Below are 23,520 nucleotides of genomic sequence, written 5' to 3'. Positions count from 1 at the left end.
ATTTCTGAACCCCTGGTCCGATCTGGGTGATTTTTGGATATGTTGTCCACCCAGATCAGGGCTGTCAGGGGATGTAAGATTTACGGGGATGTGTTATGTTTCTGGGTACTTATGGGACTTTATAAAAAGGGGTGTTTCTTCTGCCCGTGGAAATTAAGTTAATGCATTAACTCCCTGAATTATATCACGGGCAGAGGGGAGGGATTGTTTACTGTATGTGGGAGTATCTTACTGTTAATTACTGTTTTCATTGCCTCCGCTAAAATTGCGCTCTGTGACAGATTTTTGCCGGCTGGACGCTTAAACGATCACTGGAGAGAAAAGCAATGTTAATTACTGTTTTCATTGCCTCCGCTAAAATTGCATTCTGAGACAGCTTAAACAATCGCTGGAGAGAAAAGCAACTGGCCCGTGTGGGGATCGAACCCACGGCCTTGGCGTTATTAGCACCACGCTCTAACCAACTGAGCTAACCGGCCACGGCAGGGGGGAGCTGGCGTTCATGCTGATCCACACAAGCGAATGCTCCCGCGTCTTGTGCATATTAGAGGAGGCGGCCAAAGGAAATAAAAATAGCACTCCCCGTCGGGGAATCGAACCCCGGTCTCCCGCGTGACAGGCGGGGATACTCACCACTATACTAACGAGGATGAGCTGTGCAGTGACGGCGTGCGGCTCGCAGTCACGAGGATATTTGCGATATGTGACGAAAGCCACTGGGCTTTGGAGAAGACTACTTGCCAGCCTTTTACCCTGTGACTATGGCCCCTTTAATTTATTGCGGCAGAGAGACCCTAATTGTGCCTATTGGGACTTTAAACGTTGGTTCTTCGAACTCCCGAACAGTCAAAGTGGCCGCCATTCGACATTCGAACGCGTGGTGGCAGCCATCTTGTTCGCATGGGCTAAAACCGCGAATAGGCTTCAGGGGGACCTAGCCGCGAACGTCCTGGAACTATTTTCGACATGAAAACCTCGCGGTTCCCGGCCGGTCCCCCAGCGGCACTTAGCTGCGATTCTGTGGAACTGTTTTGGGCATGAAATCCTGCGTTCGCCTGGGCAAAACTATGACTTCCATAGAATTTCTGAACCCCTGGTCCGATCTGGGTGATTTTTGGATATGTTGTCCACCCAGATCAGGGCTGTCAGGGGATGTAAGATTTACGGGGATGTGTTATGTTTCTGGGTACTTATGGGACTTTATAAAAAGGGGTGTTTCTTCTGCCCGTGGAAATTAAGTTAATGCATTAACTCCCTGAATTATATCACGGGCAGAGGGGAGGGATTGTTTACTGTATGTGGGAGTATCTTACTGTTAATTACTGTTTTCATTGCCTCCGCTAAAATTGCGGTCTGAGACAGATTTTTGCCGGCTGGACGCTTAAACGATCACTGGAGAGAAAAGCAATGTTAATTACTGTTTTCATTGCCTCCGCTAAAATTGCATTCTGAGACAGCTTAAACAATCGCTGGAGAGAAAAGCAACTGGCCCGTGTGGGGATCGAACCCACGGCCTTGGCGTTATTAGCACCACGCTCTAACCAACTGAGCTAACCGGCCACGGCAGGGGGAGCTGGCGTTCATGCTGATCCACACAAGCGAATGCTCCCGCGTCTTGTGCATATTAGAGGAGGCGGCCAAAGGAAATAAAAATAGCACTCCCCGTCGGGGAATCGAACCCCGGTCTCCCGCGTGACAGGCGGGGATACTCACCACTATACTAACGAGGATGAGCTGTGCAGTGACGGCGTGCGGCTCGCAGTCACGAGGATATTTGCGATATGTGACGAAAGCCACTGGGCTTTGGAGAAGACTACTTGCCAGCCTTTTACCCTGTGACTATGGCCCCTTTAATTTATTGCGGCAGAGAGACCCTAATTGTGCCTATTGGGACTTTAAACGTTGGTTCTTCGAACTCCCGAACAGTCAAAGTGGCCGCCATTCGACATTCGAACGCGTGGTGGCAGCCATCTTGTTCGCATGGGCTAAAACCGCGAATAGGCTTCAGGGGGACCTAGCCGCGAACGTCCTGGAACTATTTTCGACATGAAAACCTCGCGGTTCCCGGCCGGTCCCCCAGCGGCACTTAGCTGCGATTCTGTGGAACTGTTTTGGGCATGAAATCCTGCGTTCGCCTGGGCAAAACTATGACTTCCATAGAATTTATGAACCCCTGGTCCGATCTGGGTGATTTTTGGATATGTTGTCCACCCAGATCAGGGCTGTCAGGGGATGTAAGATTTACGGGGATGTGTTATGTTTCTGGGTACTTATGGGACTTTATAAAAAGGGGTGTTTCTTCTGCCCGTGGAAATTAAGTTAATGCATTAACTCCCTGAATTAAATCACGGGCAGAGGGGAGGGATTGTTTACTGTATGTGGGAGTATCTTACTGTTAATTACTGTTTTCATTGCCTCCGCTAAAATTGCGGTCTGAGACAGATTTTTGCCGGCTGGACGCTTAAACGATCACTGGAGAGAAAAGCAATGTTAATTACTGTTTTCATTGCCTCCGCTAAAATTGCATTCTGAGACAGCTTAAACAATCGCTGGAGAGAAAAGCAACTGGCCCGTGTGGGGATCGAACCCACGGCCTTGGCGTTATTAGCACCACGCTCTAACCAACTGAGCTAACCGGCCACGGCAGGGGGAGCTGGCGTTCATGCTGATCCACACAAGCGAATGCTCCCGCGTCTTGTGCATATTAGAGGAGGCGGCCAAAGGAAATAAAAATAGCACTCCCCGTCGGGGAATCGAACCCCGGTCTCCCGCGTGACAGGCGGGGATACTCACCACTATACTAACGAGGATGAGCTGTGCAGTGACGGCGTGCGGCTCGCAGTCACGAGGATATTTGCGATATGTGACGAAAGCCACTGGGCTTTGGAGAAGACTACTTGCCAGCCTTTTACCCTGTGACTATGGCCCCTTTAATTTATTGCGGCAGAGAGACCCTAATTGTGCCTATTGGGACTTTAAACGTTGGTTCTTCGAACTCCCGAACAGTCAAAGTGGCCGCCATTCGACATTCGAACGCGTGGTGGCAGCCATCTTGTTCGCATGGGCTAAAACCGCGAATAGGCTTCAGGGGGACCTAGCCGCGAACGTCCTGGAACTATTTTCGACATGAAAACCTCGCGGTTCCCGGCCGGTCCCCCAGCGGCACTTAGCTGCGATTCTGTGGAACTGTTTTGGGCATGAAATCCTGCGTTCGCCTGGGCAAAACTATGACTTCCATAGAATTTATGAACCCCTGGTCCGATCTGGGTGATTTTTGGATATGTTGTCCACCCAGATCAGGGCTGTCAGGGGATGTAAGATTTACGGGGATGTGTTATGTTTCTGGGTACTTATGGGACTTTATAAAAAGGGGTGTTTCTTCTGCCCGTGGAAATTAAGTTAATGCATTAACTCCCTGAATTATATCACGGGCAGAGGGGAGGGATTATTTACTGTATGTGGGAGTATCTTACTGTTAATTACTGTTTTCATTGCCTCCGCTAAAATTGCGCTCTGTGACAGATTTTTGCCGGCTGGACGCTTAAACGATCACTGGAGAGAAAAGCAATGTTAATTACTGTTTTCATTGCCTCCGCTAAAATTGCATTCTGAGACAGCTTAAACAATCGCTGGAGAGAAAAGCAACTGGCCCGTGTGGGGATCGAACCCACGGCCTTGGCGTTATTAGCACCACGCTCTAACCAACTGAGCTAACCGGCCACGGCAGGGGGGAGCTGGCGTTCATGCTGATCCACACAAGCGAATGCTCCCGCGTCTTGTGCATATTAGAGGAGGCGGCCAAAGGAAATAAAAATAGCACTCCCCGTCGGGGAATCGAACCCCGGTCTCCCGCGTGACAGGCGGGGATACTCACCACTATACTAACGAGGATGAGCTGTGCAGTGACGGCGTGCGGCTCGCAGTCACGAGGATATTTGCGATATGTGACGAAAGCCACTGGGCTTTGGAGAAGACTACTTGCCAGCCTTTTACCCTGTGACTATGGCCCCTTTAATTTATTGCGGCAGAGAGACCCTAATTGTGCCTATTGGGACTTTAAACGTTGGTTCTTCGAACTCCCGAACAGTCAAAGTGGCCGCCATTCGACATTCGAACGCGTGGTGGCAGCCATCTTGTTCGCATGGGCTAAAACCGCGAATAGGCTTCAGGGGGACCTAGCCGCGAACGTCCTGGAACTATTTTCGACATGAAAACCTCGCGGTTCCCGGCCGGTCCCCCAGCGGCACTTAGCTGCGATTCTGTGGAACTGTTTTGGGCATGAAATCCTGCGTTCGCCTGGGCAAAACTATGACTTCCATAGAATTTCTGAACCCCTGGTCCGATCTGGGTGATTTTTGGATATGTTGTCCACCCAGATCAGGGCTGTCAGGGGATGTAAGATTTACGGGGATGTGTTATGTTTCTGGGTACTTATGGGACTTTATAAAAAGGGGTGTTTCTTCTGCCCGTGGAAATTAAGTTAATGCATTAACTCCCTGAATTATATCACGGGCAGAGGGGAGGGATTGTTTACTGTATGTGGGAGTATCTTACTGTTAATTACTGTTTTCATTGCCTCCGCTAAAATTGCGGTCTGAGACAGATTTTTGCCGGCTGGACGCTTAAACGATCACTGGAGAGAAAAGCAATGTTAATTACTGTTTTCATTGCCTCCGCTAAAATTGCATTCTGAGACAGCTTAAACAATCGCTGGAGAGAAAAGCAACTGGCCCGTGTGGGGATCGAACCCACGGCCTTGGCGTTATTAGCACCACGCTCTAACCAACTGAGCTAACCGGCCACGGCAGGGGGGAGCTGGCGTTCATGCTGATCCACACAAGCGAATGCTCCCGCGTCTTGTGCATATTAGAGGAGGCGGCCAAAGGAAATAAAAATAGCACTCCCCGTCGGGGAATCGAACCCCGGTCTCCCGCGTGACAGGCGGGGATACTCACCACTATACTAACGAGGATGAGCTGTGCAGTGACGGCGTGCGGCTCGCAGTCACGAGGATATTTGCGATATGTGACGAAAGCCACTGGGCTTTGGAGAAGACTACTTGCCAGCCTTTTACCCTGTGACTATGGCCCCTTTAATTTATTGCGGCAGAGAGACCCTAATTGTGCCTATTGGGACTTTAAACGTTGGTTCTTCGAACTCCCGAACAGTCAAAGTGGCCGCCATTCGACATTCGAACGCGTGGTGGCAGCCATCTTGTTCGCATGGGCTAAAACCGCGAATAGGCTTCAGGGGGACCTAGCCGCGAACGTCCTGGAACTATTTTCGACATGAAAACCTCGCGGTTCCCGGCCGGTCCCCCAGCGGCACTTAGCTGCGATTCTGTGGAACTGTTTTGGGCATGAAATCCTGCGTTCGCCTGGGCAAAACTATGACTTCCATAGAATTTCTGAACCCCTGGTCCGATCTGGGTGATTTTTGGATATGTTGTCCACCCAGATCAGGGCTGTCAGGGGATGTAAGATTTACGGGGATGTGTTATGTTTCTGGGTACTTATGGGACTTTATAAAAAGGGGTGTTTCTTCTGCCCGTGGAAATTAAGTTAATGCATTAACTCCCTGAATTATATCACGGGCAGAGGGGAGGGATTGTTTACTGTATGTGGGAGTATCTTACTGTTAATTACTGTTTTCATTGCCTCCGCTAAAATTGCGGTCTGAGACAGATTTTTGCCGGCTGGACGCTTAAACGATCACTGGAGAGAAAAGCAATGTTAATTACTGTTTTCATTGCCTCCGCTAAAATTGCATTCTGAGACAGCTTAAACAATCGCTGGAGAGAAAAGCAACTGGCCCGTGTGGGGATCGAACCCACGGCCTTGGCGTTATTAGCACCACGCTCTAACCAACTGAGCTAACCGGCCACGGCAGGGGGGAGCTGGCGTTCATGCTGATCCACACAAGCGAATGCTCCCGCGTCTTGTGCATATTAGAGGAGGCGGCCAAAGGAAATAAAAATAGCACTCCCCGTCGGGGAATCGAACCCCGGTCTCCCGCGTGACAGGCGGGGATACTCACCACTATACTAACGAGGATGAGCTGTGCAGTGACGGCGTGCGGCTCGCAGTCACGAGGATATTTGCGATATGTGACGAAAGCCACTGGGCTTTGGAGAAGACTACTTGCCAGCCTTTTACCCTGTGACTATGGCCCCTTTAATTTATTGCGGCAGAGAGACCCTAATTGTGCCTATTGGGACTTTAAACGTTGGTTCTTCGAACTCCCGAACAGTCAAAGTGGCCGCCATTCGACATTCGAACGCGTGGTGGCAGCCATCTTGTTCGCATGGGCTAAAACCGCGAATAGGCTTCAGGGGGACCTAGCCGCGAACGTCCTGGAACTATTTTCGACATGAAAACCTCGCGGTTCCCGGCCGGTCCCCCAGCGGCACTTAGCTGCGATTCTGTGGAACTGTTTTGGGCATGAAATCCTGCGTTCGCCTGGGCAAAACTATGACTTCCATAGAATTTCTGAACCCCTGGTCCGATCTGGGTGATTTTTGGATATGTTGTCCACCCAGATCAGGGCTGTCAGGGGATGTAAGATTTACGGGGATGTGTTATGTTTCTGGGTACTTATGGGACTTTATAAAAAGGGGTGTTTCTTCTGCCCGTGGAAATTAAGTTAATGCATTAACTCCCTGAATTATATCACGGGCAGAGGGGAGGGATTGTTTACTGTATGTGGGAGTATCTTACTGTTAATTACTGTTTTCATTGCCTCCGCTAAAATTGCGGTCTGAGACAGATTTTTGCCGGCTGGACGCTTAAACGATCACTGGAGAGAAAAGCAATGTTAATTACTGTTTTCATTGCCTCCGCTAAAATTGCATTCTGAGACAGCTTAAACAATCGCTGGAGAGAAAAGCAACTGGCCCGTGTGGGGATCGAACCCACGGCCTTGGCGTTATTAGCACCACGCTCTAACCAACTGAGCTAACCGGCCACGGCAGGGGGGAGCTGGCGTTCATGCTGATCCACACAAGCGAATGCTCCCGCGTCTTGTGCATATTAGAGGAGGCGGCCAAAGGAAATAAAAATAGCACTCCCCGTCGGGGAATCGAACCCCGGTCTCCCGCGTGACAGGCGGGGATACTCACCACTATACTAACGAGGATGAGCTGTGCAGTGACGGCGTGCGGCTCGCAGTCACGAGGATATTTGCGATATGTGACGAAAGCCACTGGGCTTTGGAGAAGACTACTTGCCAGCCTTTTACCCTGTGACTATGGCCCCTTTAATTTATTGCGGCAGAGAGACCCTAATTGTGCCTATTGGGACTTTAAACGTTGGTTCTTCGAACTCCCGAACAGTCAAAGTGGCCGCCATTCGACATTCGAACGCGTGGTGGCAGCCATCTTGTTCGCATGGGCTAAAACCGCGAATAGGCTTCAGGGGGACCTAGCCGCGAACGTCCTGGAACTATTTTCGACATGAAAACCTCGCGGTTCCCGGCCGGTCCCCCAGCGGCACTTAGCTGCGATTCTGTGGAACTGTTTTGGGCATGAAATCCTGCGTTCGCCTGGGCAAAACTATGACTTCCATAGAATTTCTGAACCCCTGGTCCGATCTGGGTGATTTTTGGATATGTTGTCCACCCAGATCAGGGCTGTCAGGGGATGTAAGATTTACGGGGATGTGTTATGTTTCTGGGTACTTATGGGACTTTATAAAAAGGGGTGTTTCTTCTGCCCGTGGAAATTAAGTTAATGCATTAACTCCCTGAATTATATCACGGGCAGAGGGGAGGGATTGTTTACTGTATGTGGGAGTATCTTACTGTTAATTACTGTTTTCATTGCCTCCGCTAAAATTGCGGTCTGAGACAGATTTTTGCCGGCTGGACGCTTAAACGATCACTGGAGAGAAAAGCAATGTTAATTACTGTTTTCATTGCCTCCGCTAAAATTGCATTCTGAGACAGCTTAAACAATCGCTGGAGAGAAAAGCAACTGGCCCGTGTGGGGATCGAACCCACGGCCTTGGCGTTATTAGCACCACGCTCTAACCAACTGAGCTAACCGGCCACGGCAGGGGGGAGCTGGCGTTCATGCTGATCCACACAAGCGAATGCTCCCGCGTCTTGTGCATATTAGAGGAGGCGGCCAAAGGAAATAAAAATAGCACTCCCCGTCGGGGAATCGAACCCCGGTCTCCCGCGTGACAGGCGGGGATACTCACCACTATACTAACGAGGATGAGCTGTGCAGTGACGGCGTGCGGCTCGCAGTCACGAGGATATTTGCGATATGTGACGAAAGCCACTGGGCTTTGGAGAAGACTACTTGCCAGCCTTTTACCCTGTGACTATGGCCCCTTTAATTTATTGCGGCAGAGAGACCCTAATTGTGCCTATTGGGACTTTAAACGTTGGTTCTTCGAACTCCCGAACAGTCAAAGTGGCCGCCATTCGACATTCGAACGCGTGGTGGCAGCCATCTTGTTCGCATGGGCTAAAACCGCGAATAGGCTTCAGGGGGACCTAGCCGCGAACGTCCTGGAACTATTTTCGACATGAAAACCTCGCGGTTCCCGGCCGGTCCCCCAGCGGCACTTAGCTGCGATTCTGTGGAACTGTTTTGGGCATGAAATCCTGCGTTCGCCTGGGCAAAACTATGACTTCCATAGAATTTCTGAACCCCTGGTCCGATCTGGGTGATTTTTGGATATGTTGTCCACCCAGATCAGGGCTGTCAGGGGATGTAAGATTTACGGGGATGTGTTATGTTTCTGGGTACTTATGGGACTTTATAAAAAGGGGTGTTTCTTCTGCCCGTGGAAATTAAGTTAATGCATTAACTCCCTGAATTATATCACGGGCAGAGGGGAGGGATTGTTTACTGTATGTGGGAGTATCTTACTGTTAATTACTGTTTTCATTGCCTCCGCTAAAATTGCGGTCTGAGACAGATTTTTGCCGGCTGGACGCTTAAACGATCACTGGAGAGAAAAGCAATGTTAATTACTGTTTTCATTGCCTCCGCTAAAATTGCATTCTGAGACAGCTTAAACAATCGCTGGAGAGAAAAGCAACTGGCCCGTGTGGGGATCGAACCCACGGCCTTGGCGTTATTAGCACCACGCTCTAACCAACTGAGCTAACCGGCCACGGCAGGGGGGAGCTGGCGTTCATGCTGATCCACACAAGCGAATGCTCCCGCGTCTTGTGCATATTAGAGGAGGCGGCCAAAGGAAATAAAAATAGCACTCCCCGTCGGGGAATCGAACCCCGGTCTCCCGCGTGACAGGCGGGGATACTCACCACTATACTAACGAGGATGAGCTGTGCAGTGACGGCGTGCGGCTCGCAGTCACGAGGATATTTGCGATATGTGACGAAAGCCACTGGGCTTTGGAGAAGACTACTTGCCAGCCTTTTACCCTGTGACTATGGCCCCTTTAATTTATTGCGGCAGAGAGACCCTAATTGTGCCTATTGGGACTTTAAACGTTGGTTCTTCGAACTCCCGAACAGTCAAAGTGGCCGCCATTCGACATTCGAACGCGTGGTGGCAGCCATCTTGTTCGCATGGGCTAAAACCGCGAATAGGCTTCAGGGGGACCTAGCCGCGAACGTCCTGGAACTATTTTCGACATGAAAACCTCGCGGTTCCCGGCCGGTCCCCCAGCGGCACTTAGCTGCGATTCTGTGGAACTGTTTTGGGCATGAAATCCTGCGTTCGCCTGGGCAAAACTATGACTTCCATAGAATTTCTGAACCCCTGGTCCGATCTGGGTGATTTTTGGATATGTTGTCCACCCAGATCAGGGCTGTCAGGGGATGTAAGATTTACGGGGATGTGTTATGTTTCTGGGTACTTATGGGACTTTATAAAAAGGGGTGTTTCTTCTGCCCGTGGAAATTAAGTTAATGCATTAACTCCCTGAATTATATCACGGGCAGAGGGGAGGGATTGTTTACTGTATGTGGGAGTATCTTACTGTTAATTACTGTTTTCATTGCCTCCGCTAAAATTGCGGTCTGAGACAGATTTTTGCCGGCTGGACGCTTAAACGATCACTGGAGAGAAAAGCAATGTTAATTACTGTTTTCATTGCCTCCGCTAAAATTGCATTCTGAGACAGCTTAAACAATCGCTGGAGAGAAAAGCAACTGGCCCGTGTGGGGATCGAACCCACGGCCTTGGCGTTATTAGCACCACGCTCTAACCAACTGAGCTAACCGGCCACGGCAGGGGGGAGCTGGCGTTCATGCTGATCCACACAAGCGAATGCTCCCGCGTCTTGTGCATATTAGAGGAGGCGGCCAAAGGAAATAAAAATAGCACTCCCCGTCGGGGAATCGAACCCCGGTCTCCCGCGTGACAGGCGGGGATACTCACCACTATACTAACGAGGATGAGCTGTGCAGTGACGGCGTGCGGCTCGCAGTCACGAGGATATTTGCGATATGTGACGAAAGCCACTGGGCTTTGGAGAAGACTACTTGCCAGCCTTTTACCCTGTGACTATGGCCCCTTTAATTTATTGCGGCAGAGAGACCCTAATTGTGCCTATTGGGACTTTAAACGTTGGTTCTTCGAACTCCCGAACAGTCAAAGTGGCCGCCATTCGACATTCGAACGCGTGGTGGCAGCCATCTTGTTCGCATGGGCTAAAACCGCGAATAGGCTTCAGGGGGACCTAGCCGCGAACGTCCTGGAACTATTTTCGACATGAAAACCTCGCGGTTCCCGGCCGGTCCCCCAGCGGCACTTAGCTGCGATTCTGTGGAACTGTTTTGGGCATGAAATCCTGCGTTCGCCTGGGCAAAACTATGACTTCCATAGAATTTCTGAACCCCTGGTCCGATCTGGGTGATTTTTGGATATGTTGTCCACCCAGATCAGGGCTGTCAGGGGATGTAAGATTTACGGGGATGTGTTATGTTTCTGGGTACTTATGGGACTTTATAAAAAGGGGTGTTTCTTCTGCCCGTGGAAATTAAGTTAATGCATTAACTCCCTGAATTATATCACGGGCAGAGGGGAGGGATTGTTTACTGTATGTGGGAGTATCTTACTGTTAATTACTGTTTTCATTGCCTCCGCTAAAATTGCGGTCTGAGACAGATTTTTGCCGGCTGGACGCTTAAACGATCACTGGAGAGAAAAGCAATGTTAATTACTGTTTTCATTGCCTCCGCTAAAATTGCATTCTGAGACAGCTTAAACAATCGCTGGAGAGAAAAGCAACTGGCCCGTGTGGGGATCGAACCCACGGCCTTGGCGTTATTAGCACCACGCTCTAACCAACTGAGCTAACCGGCCACGGCAGGGGGGAGCTGGCGTTCATGCTGATCCACACAAGCGAATGCTCCCGCGTCTTGTGCATATTAGAGGAGGCGGCCAAAGGAAATAAAAATAGCACTCCCCGTCGGGGAATCGAACCCCGGTCTCCCGCGTGACAGGCGGGGATACTCACCACTATACTAACGAGGATGAGCTGTGCAGTGACGGCGTGCGGCTCGCAGTCACGAGGATATTTGCGATATGTGACGAAAGCCACTGGGCTTTGGAGAAGACTACTTGCCAGCCTTTTACCCTGTGACTATGGCCCCTTTAATTTATTGCGGCAGAGAGACCCTAATTGTGCCTATTGGGACTTTAAACGTTGGTTCTTCGAACTCCCGAACAGTCAAAGTGGCCGCCATTCGACATTCGAACGCGTGGTGGCAGCCATCTTGTTCGCATGGGCTAAAACCGCGAATAGGCTTCAGGGGGACCTAGCCGCGAACGTCCTGGAACTATTTTCGACATGAAAACCTCGCGGTTCCCGGCCGGTCCCCCAGCGGCACTTAGCTGCGATTCTGTGGAACTGTTTTGGGCATGAAATCCTGCGTTCGCCTGGGCAAAACTATGACTTCCATAGAATTTCTGAACCCCTGGTCCGATCTGGGTGATTTTTGGATATGTTGTCCACCCAGATCAGGGCTGTCAGGGGATGTAAGATTTACGGGGATGTGTTATGTTTCTGGGTACTTATGGGACTTTATAAAAAGGGGTGTTTCTTCTGCCCGTGGAAATTAAGTTAATGCATTAACTCCCTGAATTATATCACGGGCAGAGGGGAGGGATTGTTTACTGTATGTGGGAGTATCTTACTGTTAATTACTGTTTTCATTGCCTCCGCTAAAATTGCGGTCTGAGACAGATTTTTGCCGGCTGGACGCTTAAACGATCACTGGAGAGAAAAGCAATGTTAATTACTGTTTTCATTGCCTCCGCTAAAATTGCATTCTGAGACAGCTTAAACAATCGCTGGAGAGAAAAGCAACTGGCCCGTGTGGGGATCGAACCCACGGCCTTGGCGTTATTAGCACCACGCTCTAACCAACTGAGCTAACCGGCCACGGCAGGGGGGAGCTGGCGTTCATGCTGATCCACACAAGCGAATGCTCCCGCGTCTTGTGCATATTAGAGGAGGCGGCCAAAGGAAATAAAAATAGCACTCCCCGTCGGGGAATCGAACCCCGGTCTCCCGCGTGACAGGCGGGGATACTCACCACTATACTAACGAGGATGAGCTGTGCAGTGACGGCGTGCGGCTCGCAGTCACGAGGATATTTGCGATATGTGACGAAAGCCACTGGGCTTTGGAGAAGACTACTTGCCAGCCTTTTACCCTGTGACTATGGCCCCTTTAATTTATTGCGGCAGAGAGACCCTAATTGTGCCTATTGGGACTTTAAACGTTGGTTCTTCGAACTCCCGAACAGTCAAAGTGGCCGCCATTCGACATTCGAACGCGTGGTGGCAGCCATCTTGTTCGCATGGGCTAAAACCGCGAATAGGCTTCAGGGGGACCTAGCCGCGAACGTCCTGGAACTATTTTCGACATGAAAACCTCGCGGTTCCCGGCCGGTCCCCCAGCGGCACTTAGCTGCGATTCTGTGGAACTGTTTTGGGCATGAAATCCTGCGTTCGCCTGGGCAAAACTATGACTTCCATAGAATTTCTGAACCCCTGGTCCGATCTGGGTGATTTTTGGATATGTTGTCCACCCAGATCAGGGCTGTCAGGGGATGTAAGATTTACGGGGATGTGTTATGTTTCTGGGTACTTATGGGACTTTATAAAAAGGGGTGTTTCTTCTGCCCGTGGAAATTAAGTTAATGCATTAACTCCCTGAATTATATCACGGGCAGAGGGGAGGGATTGTTTACTGTATGTGGGAGTATCTTACTGTTAATTACTGTTTTCATTGCCTCCGCTAAAATTGCGGTCTGAGACAGATTTTTGCCGGCTGGACGCTTAAACGATCACTGGAGAGAAAAGCAATGTTAATTACTGTTTTCATTGCCTCCGCTAAAATTGCATTCTGAGACAGCTTAAACAATCGCTGGAGAGAAAAGCAACTGGCCCGTGTGGGGATCGAACCCACGGCCTTGGCGTTATTAGCACCACGCTCTAACCAACTGAGCTAACCGGCCACGGCAGGGGGGAGCTGGCGTTCATGCTGATCCACACAAGCGAATGCTCCCGCGTCTTGTGCATATTAGAGGAGGCGGCCAAAGGAAATAAAAATAGCACTCCCCGTCGGGGAATCGAACCCCGGTCTCCCGCGTGACAGGCGGGGATACTCACCACTATACTAACGAGGATGAGCTGTGCAGTGACGGCGTGCGGCTCGCAGTCACGAGGATATTTGCGATATGTGACGAAAGCCACTGGGCTTTGGAGAAGACTACTTGCCAGCCTTTTACCCTGTGACTATGGCCCCTTTAATTTATTGCGGCAGAGAGACCCTAATTGTGCCTATTGGGACTTTAAACGTTGGTTCTTCGAACTCCCGAACAGTCAAAGTGGCCGCCATTCGACATTCGAACGCGTGGTGGCAGCCATCTTGTTCGCATGGGCTAAAACCGCGAATAGGCTTCAGGGGGACCTAGCCGCGAACGTCCTGGAACTATTTTCGACATGAAAACCTCGCGGTTCCCGGCCGGTCCCCCAGCGGCACTTAGCTGCGATTCTGTGGAACTGTTTTGGGCATGAAATCCTGCGTTCGCCTGGGCAAAACTATGACTTCCATAGAATTTCTGAACCCCTGGTCCGATCTGGGTGATTTTTGGATATGTTGTCCACCCAGATCAGGGCTGTCAGGGGATGTAAGATTTACGGGGATGTGTTATGTTTCTGGGTACTTATGGGACTTTATAAAAAGGGGTGTTTCTTCTGCCCGTGGAAATTAAGTTAATGCATTAACTCCCTGAATTATATCACGGGCAGAGGGGAGGGATTGTTTACTGTATGTGGGAGTATCTTACTGTTAATTACTGTTTTCATTGCCTCCGCTAAAATTGCGGTCTGAGACAGATTTTTGCCGGCTGGACGCTTAAACGATCACTGGAGAGAAAAGCAATGTTAATTACTGTTTTCATTGCCTCCGCTAAAATTGCATTCTGAGACAGCTTAAACAATCGCTGGAGAGAAAAGCAACTGGCCCGTGTGGGGATCGAACCCACGGCCTTGGCGTTATTAGCACCACGCTCTAACCAACTGAGCTAACCGGCCACGGCAGGGGGGAGCTGGCGTTCATGCTGATCCACACAAGCGAATGCTCCCGCGTCTTGTGCATATTAGAGGAGGCGGCCAAAGGAAATAAAAATAGCACTCCCCGTCGGGGAATCGAACCCCGGTCTCCCGCGTGACAGGCGGGGATACTCACCACTATACTAACGAGGATGAGCTGTGCAGTGACGGCGTGCGGCTCGCAGTCACGAGGATATTTGCGATATGTGACGAAAGCCACTGGGCTTTGGAGAAGACTACTTGCCAGCCTTTTACCCTGTGACTATGGCCCCTTTAATTTATTGCGGCAGAGAGACCCTAATTGTGCCTATTGGGACTTTAAACGTTGGTTCTTCGAACTCCCGAACAGTCAAAGTGGCCGCCATTCGACATTCGAACGCGTGGTGGCAGCCATCTTGTTCGCATGGGCTAAAACCGCGAATAGGCTTCAGGGGGACCTAGCCGCGAACGTCCTGGAACTATTTTCGACATGAAAACCTCGCGGTTCCCGGCCGGTCCCCCAGCGGCACTTAGCTGCGATTCTGTGGAACTGTTTTGGGCATGAAATCCTGCGTTCGCCTGGGCAAAACTATGACTTCCATAGAATTTCTGAACCCCTGGTCCGATCTGGGTGATTTTTGGATATGTTGTCCACCCAGATCAGGGCTGTCAGGGGATGTAAGATTTACGGGGATGTGTTATGTTTCTGGGTACTTATGGGACTTTATAAAAAGGGGTGTTTCTTCTGCCCGTGGAAATTAAGTTAATGCATTAACTCCCTGAATTATATCACGGGCAGAGGGGAGGGATTGTTTACTGTATGTGGGAGTATCTTACTGTTAATTACTGTTTTCATTGCCTCCGCTAAAATTGCGGTCTGAGACAGATTTTTGCCGGCTGGACGCTTAAACGATCACTGGAGAGAAAAGCAATGTTAATTACTGTTTTCATTGCCTCCGCTAAAATTGCATTCTGAGACAGCTTAAACAATCGCTGGAGAGAAAAGCAACTGGCCCGTGTGGGGATCGAACCCACGGCCTTGGCGTTATTAGCACCACGCTCTAACCAACTGAGCTAACCGGCCACGGCAGGGGGGAGCTGGCGTTCATGCTGATCCACACAAGCGAATGCTCCCGCGTCTTGTGCATATTAGAGGAGGCGGCCAAAGGAAATAAAAATAGCACTCCCCGTCGGGGAATCGAACCCCGGTCTCCCGCGTGACAGGCGGGGATACTCACCACTATACTAACGAGGATGAGCTGTGCAGTGACGGCGTGCGGCTCGCAGTCACGAGGATATTTGCGATATGTGACGAAAGCCACTGGGCTTTGGAGAAGACTACTTGCCAGCCTTTTACCCTGTGACTATGGCCCCTTTAATTTATTGCGGCAGAGAGACCCTAATTGTGCCTATTGGGACTTTAAACGTTGGTTCTTCGAACTCCCGAACAGTCAAAGTGGCCGCCATTCGACATTCGAACGCGTGGTGGCAGCCATCTTGTTCGCATGGGCTAAAACCGCGAATAGGCTTCAGGGGGACCTAGCCGCGAACGTCCTGGAACTATTTTCGACATGAAAACCTCGCGGTTCCCGGCCGGTCCCCCAGCGGCACTTAGCTGCGATTCTGTGGAACTGTTTTGGGCATGAAATCCTGCGTTCGCCTGGGCAAAACTATGACTTCCATAGAATTTCTGAACCCCTGGTCCGATCTGGGTGATTTTTGGATATGTTGTCCACCCAGATCAGGGCTGTCAGGGGATGTAAGATTTACGGGGATGTGTTATGTTTCTGGGTACTTATGGGACTTTATAAAAAGGGGTGTTTCTTCTGCCCGTGGAAATTAAGTTAATGCATTAACTCCCTGAATTATATCACGGGCAGAGGGGAGGGATTGTTTACTGTATGTGGGAGTATCTTACTGTTAATTACTGTTTTCATTGCCTCCGCTAAAATTGCGGTCTGAGACAGATTTTTGCCGGCTGGACGCTTAAACGATCACTGGAGAGAAAAGCAATGTTAATTACTGTTTTCATTGCCTCCGCTAAAATTGCATTCTGAGACAGCTTAAACAATCGCTGGAGAGAAAAGCAACTGGCCCGTGTGGGGATCGAACCCACGGCCTTGGCGTTATTAGCACCACGCTCTAACCAACTGAGCTAACCGGCCACGGCAGGGGGGAGCTGGCGTTCATGCTGATCCACACAAGCGAATGCTCCCGCGTCTTGTGCATATTAGAGGAGGCGGCCAAAGGAAATAAAAATAGCACTCCCCGTCGGGGAATCGAACCCCGGTCTCCCGCGTGACAGGCGGGGATACTCACCACTATACTAACGAGGATGAGCTGTGCAGTGACGGCGTGCGGCTCGCAGTCACGAGGATATTTGCGATATGTGACGAAAGCCACTGGGCTTTGGAGAAGACTACTTGCCAGCCTTTTACCCTGTGACTATGGCCCCTTTAATTTATTGCGGCAGAGAGACCCTAATTGTGCCTATTGGGACTTTAAACGTTGGTTCTTCGAACTCCCGAACAGTCAAAGTGGCCGCCATTCGACATTCGAACGCGTGGTGGCAGCCATCTTGTTCGCATGGGCTAAAACCGCGAATAGGCTTCAGGGGGACCTAGCCGCGAACGTCCTGGAACTATTTTCGACATGAAAACCTCGCGGTTCCCGGCCGGTCCCCCAGCGGCACTTAGCTGCGATTCTGTGGAACTGTTTTGGGCATGAAATCCTGCGTTCGCCTGGGCAAAACTATGACTTCCATAGAATTTCTGAACCCCTGGTCCGATCTGGGTGATTTTTGGATATGTTGTCCACCCAGATCAGGGCTGTCAGGGGATGTAAGATTTACGGGGATGTGTTATGTTTCTGGGTACTTATGGGACTTTATAAAAAGGGGTGTTTCTTCTGCCCGTGGAAATTAAGTTAATGCATTAACTCCCTGAATTATATCACGGGCAGAGGGGAGGGATTGTTTACTGTATGTGGGAGTATCTTACTGTTAATTACTGTTTTCATTGCCTCCGCTAAAATTGCGGTCTGAGACAGATTTTTGCCGGCTGGACGCTTAAACGATCACTGGAGAGAAAAGCAATGTTAATTACTGTTTTCATTGCCTCCGCTAAAATTGCATTCTGAGACAGCTTAAACAATCGCTGGAGAGAAAAGCAACTGGCCCGTGTGGGGATCGAACCCACGGCCTTGGCGTTATTAGCACCACGCTCTAACCAACTGAGCTAACCGGCCACGGCAGGGGGGAGCTGGCGTTCATGCTGATCCACACAAGCGAATGCTCCCGCGTCTTGTGCATATTAGAGGAGGCGGCCAAAGGAAATAAAAATAGCACTCCCCGTCGGGGAATCGAACCCCGGTCTCCCGCGTGACAGGCGGGGATACTCACCACTATACTAACGAGGATGAGCTGTGCAGTGACGGCGTGCGGCTCGCAGTCACGAGGATATTTGCGATATGTGACGAAAGCCACTGGGCTTTGGAGAAGACTACTTGCCAGCCTTTTACCCTGTGACTATGGCCCCTTTAATTTATTGCGGCAGAGAGACCCTAATTGTGCCTATTGGGACTTTAAACGTTGGTTCTTCGAACTCCCGAACAGTCAAAGTGGCCGCCATTCGACATTCGAACGCGTGGTGGCAGCCATCTTGTTCGCATGGGCTAAAACCGCGAATAGGCTTCAGGGGGACCTAGCCGCGAACGTCCTGGAACTATTTTCGACATGAAAACCTCGCGGTTCCCGGCCGGTCCCCCAGCGGCACTTAGCTGCGATTCTGTGGAACTGTTTTGGGCATGAAATCCTGCGTTCGCCTGGGCAAAACTATGACTTCCATAGAATTTCTGAACCCCTGGTCCGATCTGGGTGATTTTTGGATATGTTGTCCACCCAGATCAGGGCTGTCAGGGGATGTAAGATTTACGGGGATGTGTTATGTTTCTGGGTACTTATGGGACTTTATAAAAAGGGGTGTTTCTTCTGCCCGTGGAAATTAAGTTAATGCATTAACTCCCTGAATTATATCACGGGCAGAGGGGAGGGATTGTTTACTGTATGTGGGAGTATCTTACTGTTAATTACTGTTTTCATTGCCTCCGCTAAAATTGCGGTCTGAGACAGATTTTTGCCGGCTGGACGCTTAAACGATCACTGGAGAGAAAAGCAATGTTAATTACTGTTTTCATTGCCTCCGCTAAAATTGCATTCTGAGACAGCTTAAACAATCGCTGGAGAGAAAAGCAACTGGCCCGTGTGGGGATCGAACCCACGGCCTTGGCGTTATTAGCACCACGCTCTAACCAACTGAGCTAACCGGCCACGGCAGGGGGGAGCTGGCGTTCATGCTGATCCACACAAGCGAATGCTCCCGCGTCTTGTGCATATTAGAGGAGGCGGCCAAAGGAAATAAAAATAGCACTCCCCGTCGGGGAATCGAACCCCGGTCTCCCGCGTGACAGGCGGGGATACTCACCACTATACTAACGAGGATGAGCTGTGCAGTGACGGCGTGCGGCTCGCAGTCACGAGGATATTTGCGATATGTGACGAAAGCCACTGGGCTTTGGAGAAGACTACTTGCCAGCCTTTTACCCTGTGACTATGGCCCCTTTAATTTATTGCGGCAGAGAGACCCTAATTGTGCCTATTGGGACTTTAAACGTTGGTTCTTCGAACTCCCGAACAGTCAAAGTGGCCGCCATTCGACATTCGAACGCGTGGTGGCAGCCATCTTGTTCGCATGGGCTAAAACCGCGAATAGGCTTCAGGGGGACCTAGCCGCGAACGTCCTGGAACTATTTTCGACATGAAAACCTCGCGGTTCCCGGCCGGTCCCCCAGCGGCACTTAGCTGCGATTCTGTGGAACTGTTTTGGGCATGAAATCCTGCGTTCGCCTGGGCAAAACTATGACTTCCATAGAATTTCTGAACCCCTGGTCCGATCTGGGTGATTTTTGGATATGTTGTCCACCCAGATCAGGGCTGTCAGGGGATGTAAGATTTACGGGGATGTGTTATGTTTCTGGGTACTTATGGGACTTTATAAAAAGGGGTGTTTCTTCTGCCCGTGGAAATTAAGTTAATGCATTAACTCCCTGAATTATATCACGGGCAGAGGGGAGGGATTGTTTACTGTATGTGGGAGTATCTTACTGTTAATTACTGTTTTCATTGCCTCCGCTAAAATTGCGGTCTGAGACAGATTTTTGCCGGCTGGACGCTTAAACGATCACTGGAGAGAAAAGCAATGTTAATTACTGTTTTCATTGCCTCCGCTAAAATTGCATTCTGAGACAGCTTAAACAATCGCTGGAGAGAAAAGCAACTGGCCCGTGTGGGGATCGAACCCACGGCCTTGGCGTTATTAGCACCACGCTCTAACCAACTGAGCTAACCGGCCACGGCAGGGGGGAGCTGGCGTTCATGCTGATCCACACAAGCGAATGCTCCCGCGTCTTGTGCATATTAGAGGAGGCGGCCAAAGGAAATAAAAATAGCACTCCCCGTCGGGGAATCGAACCCCGGTCTCCCGCGTGACAGGCGGGGATACTCACCACTATACTAACGAGGATGAGCTGTGCAGTGACGGCGTGCGGCTCGCAGTCACGAGGATATTTGCGATATGTGACGAAAGCCACTGGGCTTTGGAGAAGACTACTTGCCAGCCTTTTACCCTGTGACTATGGCCCCTTTAATTTATTGCGGCAGAGAGACCCTAATTGTGCCTATTGGGACTTTAAACGTTGGTTCTTCGAACTCCCGAACAGTCAAAGTGGCCGCCATTCGACATTCGAACGCGTGGTGGCAGCCATCTTGTTCGCATGGGCTAAAACCGCGAATAGGCTTCAGGGGGACCTAGCCGCGAACGTCCTGGAACTATTTTCGACATGAAAACCTCGCGGTTCCCGGCCGGTCCCCCAGCGGCACTTAGCTGCGATTCTGTGGAACTGTTTTGGGCATGAAATCCTGCGTTCGCCTGGGCAAAACTATGACTTCCATAGAATTTCTGAACCCCTGGTCCGATCTGGGTGATTTTTGGATATGTTGTCCACCCAGATCAGGGCTGTCAGGGGATGTAAGATTTACGGGGATGTGTTATGTTTCTGGGTACTTATGGGACTTTATAAAAAGGGGTGTTTCTTCTGCCCGTGGAAATTAAGTTAATGCATTAACTCCCTGAATTATATCACGGGCAGAGGGGAGGGATTGTTTACTGTATGTGGGAGTATCTTACTGTTAATTACTGTTTTCATTGCCTCCGCTAAAATTGCGGTCTGAGACAGATTTTTGCCGGCTGGACGCTTAAACGATCACTGGAGAGAAAAGCAATGTTAATTACTGTTTTCATTGCCTCCGCTAAAATTGCATTCTGAGACAGCTTAAACAATCGCTGGAGAGAAAAGCAACTGGCCCGTGTGGGGATCGAACCCACGGCCTTGGCGTTATTAGCACCACGCTCTAACCAACTGAGCTAACCGGCCACGGCAGGGGGGAGCTGGCGTTCATGCTGATCCACACAAGCGAATGCTCCCGCGTCTTGTGCATATTAGAGGAGGCGGCCAAAGGAAATAAAAATAGCACTCCCCGTCGGGGAATCGAACCCCGGTCTCCCGCGTGACAGGCGGGGATACTCACCACTATACTAACGAGGATGAGCTGTGCAGTGACGGCGTGCGGCTCGCAGTCACGAGGATATTTGCGATATGTGACGAAAGCCACTGGGCTTTGGAGAAGACTACTTGCCAGCCTTTTACCCTGTGACTATGGCCCCTTTAATTTATTGCGGCAGAGAGACCCTAATTGTGCCTATTGGGACTTTAAACGTTGGTTCTTCGAACTCCCGAACAGTCAAAGTGGCCGCCATTCGACATTCGAACGCGTGGTGGCAGCCATCTTGTTCGCATGGGCTAAAACCGCGAATAGGCTTCAGGGGGACCTAGCCGCGAACGTCCTGGAACTATTTTCGACATGAAAACCTCGCGGTTCCCGGCCGGTCCCCCAGCGGCACTTAGCTGCGATTCTGTGGAACTGTTTTGGGCATGAAATCCTGCGTTCGCCTGGGCAAAACTATGACTTCCATAGAATTTCTGAACCCCTGGTCCGATCTGGGTGATTTTTGGATATGTTGTCCACCCAGATCAGGGCTGTCAGGGGATGTAAGATTTACGGGGATGTGTTATGTTTCTGGGTACTTATGGGACTTTATAAAAAGGGGTGTTTCTTCTGCCCGTGGAAATTAAGTTAATGCATTAACTCCCTGAATTATATCACGGGCAGAGGGGAGGGATTGTTTACTGTATGTGGGAGTATCTTACTGTTAATTACTGTTTTCATTGCCTCCGCTAAAATTGCGGTCTGAGACAGATTTTTGCCGGCTGGACGCTTAAACGATCACTGGAGAGAAAAGCAATGTTAATTACTGTTTTCATTGCCTCCGCTAAAATTGCATTCTGAGACAGCTTAAACAATCGCTGGAGAGAAAAGCAACTGGCCCGTGTGGGGATCGAACCCACGGCCTTGGCGTTATTAGCACCACGCTCTAACCAACTGAGCTAACCGGCCACGGCAGGGGGGAGCTGGCGTTCATGCTGATCCACACAAGCGAATGCTCCCGCGTCTTGTGCATATTAGAGGAGGCGGCCAAAGGAAATAAAAATAGCACTCCCCGTCGGGGAATCGAACCCCGGTCTCCCGCGTGACAGGCGGGGATACTCACCACTATACTAACGAGGATGAGCTGTGCAGTGACGGCGTGCGGCTCGCAGTCACGAGGATATTTGCGATATGTGACGAAAGCCACTGGGCTTTGGAGAAGACTACTTGCCAGCCTTTTACCCTGTGACTATGGCCCCTTTAATTTATTGCGGCAGAGAGACCCTAATTGTGCCTATTGGGACTTTAAACGTTGGTTCTTCGAACTCCCGAACAGTCAAAGTGGCCGCCATTCGACATTCGAACGCGTGGTGGCAGCCATCTTGTTCGCATGGGCTAAAACCGCGAATAGGCTTCAGGGGGACCTAGCCGCGAACGTCCTGGAACTATTTTCGACATGAAAACCTCGCGGTTCCCGGCCGGTCCCCCAGCGGCACTTAGCTGCGATTCTGTGGAACTGTTTTGGGCATGAAATCCTGCGTTCGCCTGGGCAAAACTATGACTTCCATAGAATTTCTGAACCCCTGGTCCGATCTGGGTGATTTTTGGATATGTTGTCCACCCAGATCAGGGCTGTCAGGGGATGTAAGATTTACGGGGATGTGTTATGTTTCTGGGTACTTATGGGACTTTATAAAAAGGGGTGTTTCTTCTGCCCGTGGAAATTAAGTTAATGCATTAACTCCCTGAATTATATCACGGGCAGAGGGGAGGGATTGTTTACTGTATGTGGGAGTATCTTACTGTTAATTACTGTTTTCATTGCCTCCGCTAAAATTGCGGTCTGAGACAGATTTTTGCCGGCTGGACGCTTAAACGATCACTGGAGAGAAAAGCAATGTTAATTACTGTTTTCATTGCCTCCGCTAAAATTGCATTCTGAGACAGCTTAAACAATCGCTGGAGAGAAAAGCAACTGGCCCGTGTGGGGATCGAACCCACGGCCTTGGCGTTATTAGCACCACGCTCTAACCAACTGAGCTAACCGGCCACGGCAGGGGGAGCTGGCGTTCATGCTGATCCACACAAGCGAATGCTCCCGCGTCTTGTGCATATTAGAGGAGGCGGCCAAAGGAAATAAAAATAGCACTCCCCGTCGGGGAATCGAACCCCGGTCTCCCGCGTGACAGGCGGGGATACTCACCACTATACTAACGAGGATGAGCTGTGCAGTGACGGCGTGCGGCTCGCAGTCACGAGGATATTTGCGATATGTGACGAAAGCCACTGGGCTTTGGAGAAGACTACTTGCCAGCCTTTTACCCTGTGACTATGGCCCCTTTAATTTATTGCGGCAGAGAGACCCTAATTGTGCCTATTGGGACTTTAAACG

At 50.3% G+C, this 23,520-nt stretch overlaps 44 non-coding genes across 44 annotated transcripts; all 44 read right to left on the bottom strand.

Moving 5' to 3' along the window:
• Nucleotides 1-405: 405 nt before the first annotated feature.
• Nucleotides 406-479, bottom strand: TRNAI-AAU (transfer RNA isoleucine (anticodon AAU)). The gene has a single exon. It is a non-coding gene; the product is annotated as a tRNA-Ile (tRNA).
• A 99-nt stretch (nt 480-578) lies between these two features.
• On the bottom strand, nt 579-650 carry TRNAD-GUC (transfer RNA aspartic acid (anticodon GUC)). Its single transcript has one exon. It is a non-coding gene; the product is annotated as a tRNA-Asp (tRNA).
• Nucleotides 651-1,486: 836 nt separating this feature from the next.
• Nucleotides 1,487-1,560, bottom strand: TRNAI-AAU (transfer RNA isoleucine (anticodon AAU)). Its single transcript has one exon. It is a non-coding gene; the product is annotated as a tRNA-Ile (tRNA).
• Nucleotides 1,561-1,658: 98 nt separating this feature from the next.
• Nucleotides 1,659-1,730, bottom strand: TRNAD-GUC (transfer RNA aspartic acid (anticodon GUC)). Its single transcript has one exon. It is a non-coding gene; the product is annotated as a tRNA-Asp (tRNA).
• An 836-nt stretch (nt 1,731-2,566) lies between these two features.
• TRNAI-AAU (transfer RNA isoleucine (anticodon AAU)) lies at nt 2,567-2,640 on the bottom strand. Its single transcript has one exon. It is a non-coding gene; the product is annotated as a tRNA-Ile (tRNA).
• A 98-nt stretch (nt 2,641-2,738) lies between these two features.
• Nucleotides 2,739-2,810, bottom strand: TRNAD-GUC (transfer RNA aspartic acid (anticodon GUC)). The gene has a single exon. It is a non-coding gene; the product is annotated as a tRNA-Asp (tRNA).
• An 836-nt stretch (nt 2,811-3,646) lies between these two features.
• On the bottom strand, nt 3,647-3,720 carry TRNAI-AAU (transfer RNA isoleucine (anticodon AAU)). Its single transcript has one exon. It is a non-coding gene; the product is annotated as a tRNA-Ile (tRNA).
• A 99-nt stretch (nt 3,721-3,819) lies between these two features.
• On the bottom strand, nt 3,820-3,891 carry TRNAD-GUC (transfer RNA aspartic acid (anticodon GUC)). The gene has a single exon. It is a non-coding gene; the product is annotated as a tRNA-Asp (tRNA).
• Nucleotides 3,892-4,727: 836 nt separating this feature from the next.
• TRNAI-AAU (transfer RNA isoleucine (anticodon AAU)) lies at nt 4,728-4,801 on the bottom strand. The gene has a single exon. It is a non-coding gene; the product is annotated as a tRNA-Ile (tRNA).
• A 99-nt stretch (nt 4,802-4,900) lies between these two features.
• TRNAD-GUC (transfer RNA aspartic acid (anticodon GUC)) lies at nt 4,901-4,972 on the bottom strand. The gene has a single exon. It is a non-coding gene; the product is annotated as a tRNA-Asp (tRNA).
• An 836-nt stretch (nt 4,973-5,808) lies between these two features.
• TRNAI-AAU (transfer RNA isoleucine (anticodon AAU)) lies at nt 5,809-5,882 on the bottom strand. The gene has a single exon. It is a non-coding gene; the product is annotated as a tRNA-Ile (tRNA).
• A 99-nt stretch (nt 5,883-5,981) lies between these two features.
• Nucleotides 5,982-6,053, bottom strand: TRNAD-GUC (transfer RNA aspartic acid (anticodon GUC)). Its single transcript has one exon. It is a non-coding gene; the product is annotated as a tRNA-Asp (tRNA).
• Nucleotides 6,054-6,889: 836 nt separating this feature from the next.
• Nucleotides 6,890-6,963, bottom strand: TRNAI-AAU (transfer RNA isoleucine (anticodon AAU)). The gene has a single exon. It is a non-coding gene; the product is annotated as a tRNA-Ile (tRNA).
• A 99-nt stretch (nt 6,964-7,062) lies between these two features.
• TRNAD-GUC (transfer RNA aspartic acid (anticodon GUC)) lies at nt 7,063-7,134 on the bottom strand. The gene has a single exon. It is a non-coding gene; the product is annotated as a tRNA-Asp (tRNA).
• Nucleotides 7,135-7,970: 836 nt separating this feature from the next.
• TRNAI-AAU (transfer RNA isoleucine (anticodon AAU)) lies at nt 7,971-8,044 on the bottom strand. Its single transcript has one exon. It is a non-coding gene; the product is annotated as a tRNA-Ile (tRNA).
• A 99-nt stretch (nt 8,045-8,143) lies between these two features.
• TRNAD-GUC (transfer RNA aspartic acid (anticodon GUC)) lies at nt 8,144-8,215 on the bottom strand. Its single transcript has one exon. It is a non-coding gene; the product is annotated as a tRNA-Asp (tRNA).
• An 836-nt stretch (nt 8,216-9,051) lies between these two features.
• On the bottom strand, nt 9,052-9,125 carry TRNAI-AAU (transfer RNA isoleucine (anticodon AAU)). Its single transcript has one exon. It is a non-coding gene; the product is annotated as a tRNA-Ile (tRNA).
• Nucleotides 9,126-9,224: 99 nt separating this feature from the next.
• TRNAD-GUC (transfer RNA aspartic acid (anticodon GUC)) lies at nt 9,225-9,296 on the bottom strand. Its single transcript has one exon. It is a non-coding gene; the product is annotated as a tRNA-Asp (tRNA).
• Nucleotides 9,297-10,132: 836 nt separating this feature from the next.
• On the bottom strand, nt 10,133-10,206 carry TRNAI-AAU (transfer RNA isoleucine (anticodon AAU)). Its single transcript has one exon. It is a non-coding gene; the product is annotated as a tRNA-Ile (tRNA).
• A 99-nt stretch (nt 10,207-10,305) lies between these two features.
• TRNAD-GUC (transfer RNA aspartic acid (anticodon GUC)) lies at nt 10,306-10,377 on the bottom strand. Its single transcript has one exon. It is a non-coding gene; the product is annotated as a tRNA-Asp (tRNA).
• Nucleotides 10,378-11,213: 836 nt separating this feature from the next.
• TRNAI-AAU (transfer RNA isoleucine (anticodon AAU)) lies at nt 11,214-11,287 on the bottom strand. Its single transcript has one exon. It is a non-coding gene; the product is annotated as a tRNA-Ile (tRNA).
• A 99-nt stretch (nt 11,288-11,386) lies between these two features.
• On the bottom strand, nt 11,387-11,458 carry TRNAD-GUC (transfer RNA aspartic acid (anticodon GUC)). The gene has a single exon. It is a non-coding gene; the product is annotated as a tRNA-Asp (tRNA).
• An 836-nt stretch (nt 11,459-12,294) lies between these two features.
• Nucleotides 12,295-12,368, bottom strand: TRNAI-AAU (transfer RNA isoleucine (anticodon AAU)). The gene has a single exon. It is a non-coding gene; the product is annotated as a tRNA-Ile (tRNA).
• A 99-nt stretch (nt 12,369-12,467) lies between these two features.
• Nucleotides 12,468-12,539, bottom strand: TRNAD-GUC (transfer RNA aspartic acid (anticodon GUC)). The gene has a single exon. It is a non-coding gene; the product is annotated as a tRNA-Asp (tRNA).
• An 836-nt stretch (nt 12,540-13,375) lies between these two features.
• On the bottom strand, nt 13,376-13,449 carry TRNAI-AAU (transfer RNA isoleucine (anticodon AAU)). Its single transcript has one exon. It is a non-coding gene; the product is annotated as a tRNA-Ile (tRNA).
• Nucleotides 13,450-13,548: 99 nt separating this feature from the next.
• TRNAD-GUC (transfer RNA aspartic acid (anticodon GUC)) lies at nt 13,549-13,620 on the bottom strand. Its single transcript has one exon. It is a non-coding gene; the product is annotated as a tRNA-Asp (tRNA).
• An 836-nt stretch (nt 13,621-14,456) lies between these two features.
• Nucleotides 14,457-14,530, bottom strand: TRNAI-AAU (transfer RNA isoleucine (anticodon AAU)). The gene has a single exon. It is a non-coding gene; the product is annotated as a tRNA-Ile (tRNA).
• A 99-nt stretch (nt 14,531-14,629) lies between these two features.
• TRNAD-GUC (transfer RNA aspartic acid (anticodon GUC)) lies at nt 14,630-14,701 on the bottom strand. The gene has a single exon. It is a non-coding gene; the product is annotated as a tRNA-Asp (tRNA).
• Nucleotides 14,702-15,537: 836 nt separating this feature from the next.
• On the bottom strand, nt 15,538-15,611 carry TRNAI-AAU (transfer RNA isoleucine (anticodon AAU)). Its single transcript has one exon. It is a non-coding gene; the product is annotated as a tRNA-Ile (tRNA).
• Nucleotides 15,612-15,710: 99 nt separating this feature from the next.
• TRNAD-GUC (transfer RNA aspartic acid (anticodon GUC)) lies at nt 15,711-15,782 on the bottom strand. Its single transcript has one exon. It is a non-coding gene; the product is annotated as a tRNA-Asp (tRNA).
• An 836-nt stretch (nt 15,783-16,618) lies between these two features.
• Nucleotides 16,619-16,692, bottom strand: TRNAI-AAU (transfer RNA isoleucine (anticodon AAU)). Its single transcript has one exon. It is a non-coding gene; the product is annotated as a tRNA-Ile (tRNA).
• Nucleotides 16,693-16,791: 99 nt separating this feature from the next.
• On the bottom strand, nt 16,792-16,863 carry TRNAD-GUC (transfer RNA aspartic acid (anticodon GUC)). The gene has a single exon. It is a non-coding gene; the product is annotated as a tRNA-Asp (tRNA).
• An 836-nt stretch (nt 16,864-17,699) lies between these two features.
• TRNAI-AAU (transfer RNA isoleucine (anticodon AAU)) lies at nt 17,700-17,773 on the bottom strand. The gene has a single exon. It is a non-coding gene; the product is annotated as a tRNA-Ile (tRNA).
• Nucleotides 17,774-17,872: 99 nt separating this feature from the next.
• On the bottom strand, nt 17,873-17,944 carry TRNAD-GUC (transfer RNA aspartic acid (anticodon GUC)). The gene has a single exon. It is a non-coding gene; the product is annotated as a tRNA-Asp (tRNA).
• An 836-nt stretch (nt 17,945-18,780) lies between these two features.
• TRNAI-AAU (transfer RNA isoleucine (anticodon AAU)) lies at nt 18,781-18,854 on the bottom strand. Its single transcript has one exon. It is a non-coding gene; the product is annotated as a tRNA-Ile (tRNA).
• Nucleotides 18,855-18,953: 99 nt separating this feature from the next.
• On the bottom strand, nt 18,954-19,025 carry TRNAD-GUC (transfer RNA aspartic acid (anticodon GUC)). The gene has a single exon. It is a non-coding gene; the product is annotated as a tRNA-Asp (tRNA).
• An 836-nt stretch (nt 19,026-19,861) lies between these two features.
• TRNAI-AAU (transfer RNA isoleucine (anticodon AAU)) lies at nt 19,862-19,935 on the bottom strand. The gene has a single exon. It is a non-coding gene; the product is annotated as a tRNA-Ile (tRNA).
• A 99-nt stretch (nt 19,936-20,034) lies between these two features.
• TRNAD-GUC (transfer RNA aspartic acid (anticodon GUC)) lies at nt 20,035-20,106 on the bottom strand. Its single transcript has one exon. It is a non-coding gene; the product is annotated as a tRNA-Asp (tRNA).
• Nucleotides 20,107-20,942: 836 nt separating this feature from the next.
• On the bottom strand, nt 20,943-21,016 carry TRNAI-AAU (transfer RNA isoleucine (anticodon AAU)). Its single transcript has one exon. It is a non-coding gene; the product is annotated as a tRNA-Ile (tRNA).
• A 99-nt stretch (nt 21,017-21,115) lies between these two features.
• Nucleotides 21,116-21,187, bottom strand: TRNAD-GUC (transfer RNA aspartic acid (anticodon GUC)). Its single transcript has one exon. It is a non-coding gene; the product is annotated as a tRNA-Asp (tRNA).
• An 836-nt stretch (nt 21,188-22,023) lies between these two features.
• TRNAI-AAU (transfer RNA isoleucine (anticodon AAU)) lies at nt 22,024-22,097 on the bottom strand. The gene has a single exon. It is a non-coding gene; the product is annotated as a tRNA-Ile (tRNA).
• A 99-nt stretch (nt 22,098-22,196) lies between these two features.
• On the bottom strand, nt 22,197-22,268 carry TRNAD-GUC (transfer RNA aspartic acid (anticodon GUC)). Its single transcript has one exon. It is a non-coding gene; the product is annotated as a tRNA-Asp (tRNA).
• Nucleotides 22,269-23,104: 836 nt separating this feature from the next.
• TRNAI-AAU (transfer RNA isoleucine (anticodon AAU)) lies at nt 23,105-23,178 on the bottom strand. The gene has a single exon. It is a non-coding gene; the product is annotated as a tRNA-Ile (tRNA).
• A 98-nt stretch (nt 23,179-23,276) lies between these two features.
• Nucleotides 23,277-23,348, bottom strand: TRNAD-GUC (transfer RNA aspartic acid (anticodon GUC)). The gene has a single exon. It is a non-coding gene; the product is annotated as a tRNA-Asp (tRNA).
• Nucleotides 23,349-23,520: the final 172 nt, after the last annotated feature.

Source organism: Pelobates fuscus, chromosome 5, assembly GCF_036172605.1.
Source record: "Pelobates fuscus isolate aPelFus1 chromosome 5, aPelFus1.pri, whole genome shotgun sequence".
Taxonomy (NCBI): Eukaryota; Metazoa; Chordata; class Amphibia; order Anura; family Pelobatidae; genus Pelobates; species Pelobates fuscus.
The sequence above is the reverse complement of the archived record's forward strand: the minus strand, read 5'-3'. Positions and strand labels throughout refer to the sequence as shown.